Below are 10,599 nucleotides of genomic sequence, written 5' to 3'. Positions count from 1 at the left end.
GGCAGCCGCTCACATCATGGTGGTCAAGAAGCAGAGAGGGGACTCCACTCTCCAGATACAAATATATACACCAAAACCTCGCCCTAATTCCCACCTTCTCCAGCCATACCCTCCAACTTCAGTTACCATCAGTTGATTCCTATCAGGGGATTAAATCACTGATTGGGTTAACACTCTTACAACCCAATCATTTCTCCTCTGAACCTTCTTACATTGTCTCACACGTGAGATTTGGGGGGATACCTCACATCCAAACCATAACAATCCCATATAAAATTCTAGGTAGATAGATACCTTCTTTCTGTACCCCAACTATATAGAAGAAACAGGAATTTTACCCAAGATTTATTTCATTTTTATCAAGAAAATTTTCATGTGACATTGATCTGTTTCTCAAATTAGTGCATAGTCTGTACAGAATTATTCACTGCATCTTTTTGATCCTTTCATGTTCAAATTGTCTTATCAAGATGTGTAAATACAGGATCATATTGGTCACAGATTGTTGGCTTTCGTTTATTTAAATATAAATATTTAACAAAGTAGAAAAATGTATCAGAGTGAATGGGAGCTCCCCTGGCTTGTAATCACTAAAGCAGCTCACCCCTGGGCCTTGCCCCCTACCCAAACTCCAACCCCATCCTACTCCCAGAGTTCTCACCTCTGTCTAAGTGGGAAGGTGACACTTGTGCCCACGTTGAGACTCGTTGACTACGTCTCCACAGCAACAGGACCCAGCAAGATGCTCTTCCACCAGCCAGCAAGCTGCCACTTATGAGTCATTCCAGCCCGACTCAACTTGTCTCACAGCTCTCAACGTGCCTTGCTTCCACCAATGACAACTCACAGGGTGAATCAGGGTGTCTTAAAATGTCTACTTGGGTTTGGAGTAATCCTAGATTTGCCACTTCACTTCATTGGGGGACTCGCTGCTGCCTCAAAGACGTTGAGAATCATTCTGACTTCTAAAAATCTGAAAAAGAAAAGACAATAGAAACCCTATATTATTCCTTTTTTTTTTTTTGACATGAACAGAATCTTCATGCTTGTTGCCTTCCATTCACTTTTGGTTACTTTTAACTAGTTTTCATATTTTTCCTTGAATAATGTAACTTTGACACCATCTGGATCAGAGCTCACCTAGCACATAGGAGGTGCTTCATAAATTGATTGAATAGGAAGATGAATGAAAGATGGATCCCATACATAACCTCAACCCAGGGGGTGGAAGTGGTCATCACAATAACAAGTAACACATGTGTGTGAATAGCTAACATTTTACACAGTGTTCCTGGATGTTTGTTCACACTACCTTCATTGTGACTCCATGAAGTTGCAAGGAAATAAACCCATTTCACTGATGAGGATTGTGAGCCTCTTAAAAATATAACCAGTCTTAGTACCTATAATTATGAATGTTACATAACACTTGATAATAAATGACTGTTACTGTTTTTTTTAAAAAAAAAAAAAAATCACAACCAGTCTTAGAACATAAAGAGTACCAAAGTCAAGAGTCCCAGACTCCAGTTTCCCATTAGCTTGGTCTACTTAGGTACCTGGTCAGCACCCCACACCTCTCACCTCAGTTTCCCCATTCAGGAAAATGAACCAGCAGAGCTACAGTGGGGAGCAGATGAAGTCATTCGGTCAAGCTCTGGTAGTAGGATGGCCCTCTGCACGTGCAAAGCATCTCACACGCATGACCTTGCTGGGGGAAGTGCAGGGAATGGGTCTGGGGTAGTCAGGATAAGTTAGACTAACAGGGGAAGTCAAGGATCCTCTCCAGCCTAGAGCATGGTGGAACCTGCAGGAAAACTCCCACAACTTTCCCAAGGATCACCCTTCCCTGGGAAAGGGCTTGAATGTTCCCACAGACAAATTGGACCTTTTTCCTATTCCCCATTAGGAAAGTTGGCATCGCCCAAGAAGTGCACTCTTTGAGGAAAGGAAGCGTGCTTGCTGAGTGGGTGCTCAGTCATCTCCCAGCAGGACCAGGCCAGGACAATCTTAGAACGTACCTCGTGGGAATAGACCAGAGAGTGCTTCCTGAACTGATAGCCTGGGAGCAGGCAGGACATCAAAAGGGGCTTAAGTGATTCCAAACCTCATGGTAATAGGAATAACATACTGTGGCTCTGGGGCTCTTTTCTTTTCGTCAATATAGTAGAAGGAGGACAAAGAGTCTGGATTTTGTTCCTCCTCTGCCATCAGTTGAATGAACTCAGTCTCCTCAGATGTAAGATGGGGACAGGTTGGGATTTGAACCCATTTGAACTCTGTGCCTCAAACAAGAATCTGAGTCGAATAAGAAATTGACATGAGTCAAAGTGGGGATGGGGTCAGCATCAGCTTAATAACTGATACATCTGGATTTGGAAAACCAGCCTGGATTTACAGCCAGATATAATCCCCATTATGTCACCTTTTCCAAAGACTGAACCAAATTCAAGCAAAATAATTGGACAATCATGGCCACCTTCCTTCTCCTAAAAGTCATTCTTAGGGGAAAAAAAAATCCAACAACAGACAGCAGATCAGGTCACTCCCAGAACAAGAAGAGGAGGAGAGGAGGCCAAAAGGAAGCAGGAGTCTCTTGTTTGGTCCCCACTGGCCAGATATAAGAGCATTCTTCTCTTTTGAGGAGAGAAGCTGCAAGAGCCCATGACAGAAGCCTCCTCTGAAAGTGGGGGGACAGAGGAAGAGCTTCCCCTTGTAGGGGATGAAGGAAGAATGAAATGAGATCAAGAAACCAGAGCGCCCATCAGCACTAATGAGCATTGGTGGTTCTTTTCTTCCTTCTTTCTTCTCTCTCCCCAAATCTGCTCTAGGCAGTTCTCTGAGATGCGCTCCCTGGGACGACACTGTCTCCATTTGATGCTAAGGCAGAGGAGGAAGCACATCCTGGCTGGCCAGGGGCAGGCTGGGCCTACTGCGGTGGTCCCTGTGTCCCACCATGGCTAGCGTTTCCCTGGATGAGAGTCCCACTGGGGTGGTGACTTAGCTAGCTACTCTCTTTCTACAGGAAACACTGCTGTTTCTTGCTCCATCTCCCATTCCTTCTGTGGCTCCTTTGTAATAAAGGTCAGCATTTCTAGGTGTGATTCCTCTCTCTCTCCGTATCTCCTGCCTGTGCTCCCTGCATGATCCCACCCACGCCACATCTTCAACTGCAGGAATTATGTTTGAACTAGTGTCCAAGTCTTGGTCCCCCTGACACTTCTGTCTTCCCATTGTCAGCTAACACACTGGTGTCTAGATTCCCTTCAAGCATCGCAAACATTATTTTTCCAACAGAACACTCTTTGTTATCCTTCTTCCCTTGAACTGAGTCTTCTGGTGTTTTCCAGCTCTGTTTTCCTTAACTAAAAATCAAAATGTTATCTTCATACGCATTTTTATTTCACATTTAACAGATGCCCGGTTCTACAGTATCTCTTCCCCCTGGCCTCCTCTACCCCTCCCAGTGTTTCCCCGCCTCAGATGAGACCCTCATCTTTCACCTGACCCCTTGCAATGCCTCAGAAATGATTTTCCAGCTACTCGTGTCTTGAAGACATTAGTGACATATTTATCACAGTCAGATTCAGGGTCTGGTGAGGGCCTCTTCCTGGTTCATAGATAGCCTTTTTTTTTTCTGTATCCTCTCATGGCAAAAAAAGGGTTCAGGCAGCTCCATAAGATCTCTTTCATGAGAACACTGATCCCTTATGAAGGTTCCATCCTCATGATCTAACCATCTTCTAAAGGCCCCACCTACAAATGCCATCACAGAGAAGTTAGGATTTCAACATAGGAATTGAGGGTGACACAAATATTCAGTGTTCTCTTTTCTCACCAATGTGCATGCGCGCGCGCGCGCGCGCGCACACACACACACACACACATTGTAACTTGTGTTCCCTTGCATCGTCTGAACTTCCTTCACTCAGCACTCTGAGTCCCTCTCATGTCCTGTCCCTCCTTCCCTTCCGCCTTGACTCCCGTTCATCCACCCTCTATGCCTGAGGACCAAGCAGCCCTAAATTCATAGTACGATTCTCAGAAAAGCCCAAGCATGACCTCTAATGTTTCTCTGATTATTCCTCCCTCCCAGACCCTTAACTTTGAATGTCTCCTCCCCAAACACACACCTACTCCCTACCTTGTAAAGACAAGGAACATTTTTTTTTCTTTCAAGGGCAAGCTCACATGTCCCTGCCTTGGTAAAGCCTACCCTGACATCCCCTCTCTGTGCCGTCAATATTGAGCTGCTGAAACAGTTGTGCATAATCGGATTGTAGTTAATCCATTTGCATTTATGTCTCTCCCATGTACCCGTAGTTTCTGAAGAACAGAGAGTCATTTTCTTTATCTCTTTACTTTCAGCATCTAGTTATTTATTGATCTTCTCCCAGATATAATCACTGTGACATCTATTCCACACAGAGATGAACAGAAGCCTGAGGACAGGTTTGTCATGATAATATTCCTGATGCCACAGCTCTGATGATCAGGAAAACCTGTGAGTGGACCTGAGAACTTACACAAATCCCTACAAGTTTGACCTCAGTGCTTCTGTCTGAACAGTGATGGAAATACTAATAACCCTCCTAACAAGCAGTAATGGTAACATGAGACAATTTTTCTTTCAAAGAACTTTCATAACTAATGTCTAAGTTGAACATAATGAAATATGTCACTGTTAACATCACCATGAGTTAGACATTGCAGCTACACATTGGAGTGACTTTCATCTATGATACTTTGTAACAAATGATTGAAAAGATGATCCATATGCAGAAGATTTAAAGACGTGAGCATACAGAACTCAAATTACAGTTTTCTTATTAAGCCACAGAATATGATCAAAATTCTGATTTTATATTTAGAGTATTTTAGACTGTTTTTCATAAATCTTTACTTTGAAGTTAAACCTTTCTCAGAATCTGACTTTGGACTAGCGTGGACTTCGAAGGCTCTTCATAACTTTTTGAGATAGCAAAGAAAAGCTGAGAAAAATTTACACTGCTATGCTTCTGCAACTCAATCTACACTGGAATCTCTCCTAAGAGAAAGAACGAAAATACTGAAAAATCTTAATGTGCTAAGCGTTCATCACAATATTTTTTCCACAAGAGGAAAAAAAATGGAAACTACTAAAATGTCCAACTGGAGAATAATGGTTAAATGAATTATAGTGCCCCTGTGTGATGGGAACCAAAGCCGCCATACTATCTATGTGTAGCAACCCTTGTGTGAAAATATTCTGTGAAAGGCAAGGTAAAAACATATGCATGCAATATGAGCACAGGTATCTAAAAAATAAGCCCAAGATCCTAAGCAGCAGAGTTCAGATGCCCTTTGCTAGTTTCTGTGGCTTCTCCCTCTGGGAGCTGTTCATCCTGCTCTAGGAGAACCATCCTCCTCCTGTTGGGACTGGAAAGCTCCAGCAAGAACTTCCCATAGTCAGAAGCGCGAGTCAGAACTTGCTCTGCCAGTTTGCCCTGTGGGAAAAGGATTTCAATACTCTCATGTTCTCGGTCCGACTTCATTTCCCTGAATTTTTTAAAAATAAAATTAATGTTTGATTGCCAAGTAATTTATGCTCGCTTGAAAATATTCCTTAATTTTAAAGTTTCCAAACCATGTCTGGTTTGAAGTAAAATTGGAAAACAATTGCTCTTTCAGCCACCAAAATCTTTGGCAGCTTGCCTCCAAACAGAGCTTGGAATTACGTAACTCAGTCCACCAGAGAAACTTTTCTAAAAAAAGCCAACTTCTTTCTAAAACCTAACGTTTTGAAATAGCTCTGAAGCAGACTGTAAGGATTTTAGCCACTGTGGGGATGGTTTCAGAGTCCCCCCTTACAGGAGTGATACAGTGGGCAGTATTTCCTCAATGCCTCACAATGGACCGTAGATTGTAGATAACCCAAAGAATTCTTCCCCTTTCTCCAAAAGGATTATTAAGAATTATCAACTACTGGTGAATAAAAATAGAATAAAGCACCCTTGAGACACAGCTGTGGTTTCCGGGATGGCCATATTCTCAGGGAGTAGGCAATAGGCTGGGGATGCACACCTGTGGTCCTGCTTGCATGGGCTGAGTTCCTCAATCTGTCATGTGTCCACAGGCCTCTCTGTGGGCCTCACTGGGTCTGAATAAATCCCTGCAGGCCTTGAAGTGGACAAAATTGAATACCAAAATTGCCTAATGTGGTGGCTCCAAATACAGATTCCCAGGTCTCACCCCAAATCTGCAGAATTGCAGACCCTGGGAAGGGGACTAAAGAATCTGCATCCTAACCTGCTGTTTAGCAAGACTCATGCATCTGAGAATGACTGCTCTAAAGACAGACTGGCCTAGAGATTGTAATTGTACACTGTTGGTCTAGAATGGGTCTTGGGTTTCCTTCTTCATCTTGCTTGGATCAGGGGTCTTTCTGCAGTCTTCTAGGGATATTAATGGGGCAAGTTACAAATTAAAGCAGGGACTCCTCAAGTGTATTTCTTAGAAAACTAGTGCTTACTAGGTAGGTTATGAGGAAAGAATCCTTTAATCAAAGAAGCCACTGTATCCTCTCTCCCTTCTTGAATACCTATAGGGACTCATTCATTAGGTGAGCCTTCTAAAGGCATTGAGAAGTCTTGAGTAAAGAGGTTTATCTCTTCTGGTCCCAGGAGTTCTCTGACGGTAACAGAAAGGTCTTTGTGTATGTGTGTGTGCATGAGTGTGATGCCTTTGTCATTCTGATGAGCCAGTGATCTAGAAGAACCATCTACTCATCCAGAAGTCTCTCTACTTCAGTCCACATCACAAGCAGTAAGTTGGCTGGAATGGTGGGAAAGTCACTCCACTTGGAGTAATAAGACCAAAATTTTAAACTCCTCTCTGACATTTGTCAGTTTTGAATTGTGTCCCTTTTTATAACTAAAACTAAAGCTAGGAGGCCTCCTGTACATTTTACAGGATTGTTTGGGGGACCACAGATAAAACCATCTTACTGAATAGACAGCATTATCAAAGTCACCGTGTCCTCCTCCACCTCTTCCTCCTCACATGCTCACCCCTTGGAAGGCCATCTTCCTCCCTGAGCCCTAATCCTACCTTTAACAGTGGGACCTTAACAAGATGACAGTAGGAATTGGTTGTGATACAAATATTGCATCGAAGGTGGATTGGGTAGTAGTCCTCGAGTCACTGTGTCTCGTCACTTGTGTGACAGGCTCTCAAAGAACCTTCTGTATAAGTTATTGACTCGGGCATGGAAACCTTCTCACTGAGCTGCAGGTCAGTAGTTCATGAAATCGATTTTCTTCTCTAGAGAAACTAGCAGTGCTAATACTGTTATTAGTATTCCCCGTCAGACATTGGAGGACAGAACACTTTCCTCAGTTTTCCTTGGTGTGTGCTCCAGTGTGGTAGTTCTCTGTAGAAATATGCTTCCATTAGCAGCTACCCCTCCCTTTCTCCCTAAGGGAGGGACCCCATTGTAGAAAAGGGGAATAAAGACTGGAAATAAAGGTGCAAGATATTCTTAATGGCCTTAGGAAAATAGCCATGAATATCTGTCATTGGCTCCGTATAAGTATAACCAGGAGCCATACCCCATACATCTCTGGGCCCTTTATAGTACTTGGCACCATTCTGACTGCTTCCTAGGTGCTCAATAAATATTTCTCCATGAATGGAGAAACAAATGAATGAGGTCTGCCTTACATCACTCCAGCATATTTTTCTCTGGCTTAATGAAGCCTCCATGAGCCATGAGACATCCTTCTCATGCATAGTAGGCTAAACTCTATCATAGGGTTGGAAAGTTAATACATAAAATACACTCAGGATTTCCAGTTGCTCCACGTCTCAGGCTTTAAGCAATGAAAATACTGCTTCTCGGTGAGATGGGTAAAAGAGGGAATTCACTGAAATTCAATACTGGACAGTCAGAGTCTCTAAGATTCAGAAATTTGGGTGCATTGAACAAAGAACAAGAAGAGTGCATTGGCACCAAACCAGATGTGGCAGCAGCACGAGTTCACCACGGAGGGGAGGGAGCTAGGATGTGGCTCAAGCGGTAGCGTGCTTGCCTGGAGGGGAGGGAAGCACATAAACAGAGAGAAACATAATGGACAAATTTGGCATGGAAAAACCTGTAGATCAGAAAAGCAGTCTCAGCTTAGCTGATCCAGAGGCTTCACAGCAAACTGATTGACAAACAGAGAGCCAAAGCAGGAATCATCTTGAGGAGGACATGCTGCAGCTTGCCCAAGCCATAGGGTCCTGGCACCTACTCTGTGACCTCGGGTTTACCTAGCAGAACATGAGTGAAACAGGCACAAAGAAGATTGTACTTAGGGGAAGTCAAGTCAGAAATATAGAGAGCAGTGCAACATGCTTTCCTTTTGAATCTGGGAACTGACCTGACAGATAAAGGGAGTAGGGAAAGTGAACAGGTGGGTGGATGCACACAGGGACTGAGCTAGGGAAGGCCATAGCTGTGGGCAGTGGAGAGAGTGAAATCCATGGAGAATAGACTCCTGTCCCATGAGTAGAATTCTTGGAAGGCTCCTGAGATCTAAACCCCAGCAGAGAGCAGCATCTTCTGAGCCCTAGGAGTGTGTTGACCTTGTCTCTCCAAAGCAGATACTACCCAACAAAGCCCCCCAAGCCTGGTTAGACCTAAACCCCAGCTGCCTGGCCTGACCCTACCCCTATCCCCTCAAAGAACTCTGCAGCAGCCCCACCCTGGGAGTATATTGATCTGGTCTGTCTGGACAAAACTCCAATCAACAGTTCTTCCCATTCCAGCCTCTCTTATATTGGTGAGAAGGGAAGCTGAGAGCCATTTCAAACAGCTTTGGTTTTAAGCCACTCCAGCTTGCAGCTCGATGAACAACACAGGAGAAAGGGTTACCCTAGCCCTCACTCATCCTACATTTTTGTGCATTTTTCTTTCTTTCCTTTCTGATCCTACTAACAGACTGATTATCTTATTCTCTCTCCCTTTATTTTTTCTATTCTTTCTCCTCTTTCTGTCACTTCCTATATTGCTTCTGCATTCTCTGTTCACATTTTGAACATTCTAAACTGTCTTCGATTTTCCTATCACAATTTATTTTTTCTTAGCAAACTGTATTTTTAACCATCTTTTAGACCAATTTGGTTTACATAACTCCTGTCCCCACCATTCTTGATGTCACAGTTATTAGTACTGTGGATAGCATAGTTGACACTGGTTGCTTAATGCCAGATTTAGTTCCAATTATTAATCATCTTTTGTGTTGGCGATTACTGATGCCACCTTTCCTGTTTTTGTGGTAATTAGTGTTGTAGATTACATAGAAGGCACTGGGTATTTATTTTAATGTTGTATATTGTTTACTTCAGTTGTTGGTATTATTTGTTGCCCCCCTTTTATGTGAGGTGCTAGGAATCTACAGGAGATACTACCAATTTACAGAGTAAAGGCTGTTGCTGAACTAAATGTAGCCAAAAGACAGTGCACCTTGCTTCGTACACAAAATAATGACATTCAAACTTCAGCTCTACTTTAATATAAAAAATGTAAGAGAAAATAATCCAAACTAATGACCAGATCTCAAGTAGGAATGGCTAAGAGACTCCTCAAGTGTCATTCATGGATACTCAGAAACTTTATAAACATATGGAGATTTAACAATACACTTTTTGAATGATGAATGGGTGTTAGAAGAAATCAGGGGAGAAATTTAAAAATTATTATAACCAAACAAGTATGGTGATACAACATGACAGAACCTCGGACACACTATGAAGGTGGTTCTAAGAGGCATGTTTATAGCTATGAGTGCTCCATAAGAAAATCAGAAAGATCTCAAATAAACAATCTAATGATGAAAATAAAGGCCCTTAAAAAACAAGAAAGGATCAATTCCAAAATCAGTAGGAGGGAGATAATTAAGATCAAAACTAATATCAATGAAATTGAGAATAAACTAACAATAATACAAACAACCAATGAAATAAACAGCTGATTCTTTGAAAAGATAGACAAGATTGATAAACCCTTAGCCAAACTAACCAAAAGAAAAAGAGAGAAGACCCAAATCAATAAAATTAAGAAATGAAAAAGGAGAAATCACCACAGATATCACAGAAATTCAGGATCATTAGGGACTATTTTGAAAGCTTGTACTGCAATAAATTGGAAAACTTAAAAGAAATGGATACATTTCCAGTCACACATGTCTCACCAAAATTAAATAAAGAGAATGAGGAAAATCTATACAGACCAATAACTTCAAATGAGCTAGAAGCAGTAATAAAAAGTCTTCCAACAAATAAAATCCAGGACCAGATGGATTCTCAGTTGAATCCTACCAGAATATTAAAGAAGAACTAATGCCAGTGCCCCTCAATCTACTGTATGAAACAGAAAGGGATGAAACATTTCCAAATTCATTCTCTGAAGCTATCATCACCCTCATACCCAAACCAGATAAGGATGTATCAACTAAAGAAAACTACAGACAAACATCCCTGATGAACTTAGATGCAAAACTTCTTAATAAGAATATTAGCAAATCATATTGAACAATATATTAAGAAGATTGTACAATATGACCCAAGTGGTTTTAT

General features: G+C 42.1%; 1 long non-coding RNA gene across 1 annotated transcript in view; it reads right to left on the bottom strand.

Annotated features, from left to right (window-relative positions):
* Positions 1-364: 364 nt before the first annotated feature.
* The window catches only part of LOC131424396 (uncharacterized), a 36,519-nt gene continuing 26,284 nt past the window's right edge, over positions 365-10,599 (bottom strand). The window contains exon 3 of the long non-coding RNA XR_009227327.1: positions 365-973. This is a non-coding gene — a long non-coding RNA (uncharacterized LOC131424396). The remainder of the gene's footprint in view (positions 974-10,599) is intronic.

The sequence above is a fragment of the Marmota monax genome, unplaced genomic scaffold (assembly GCF_021218885.2).
Source record: "Marmota monax isolate L192 unplaced genomic scaffold, Marmota_monax_Labrador192_F-V1.1 WCK01_AAM20220418_F8-fsc00004, whole genome shotgun sequence".
NCBI lineage: Eukaryota > Metazoa > Chordata > Mammalia > Rodentia > Sciuridae > Marmota > Marmota monax.
This window is presented reverse-complemented; position numbering and strand designations above follow the sequence as displayed.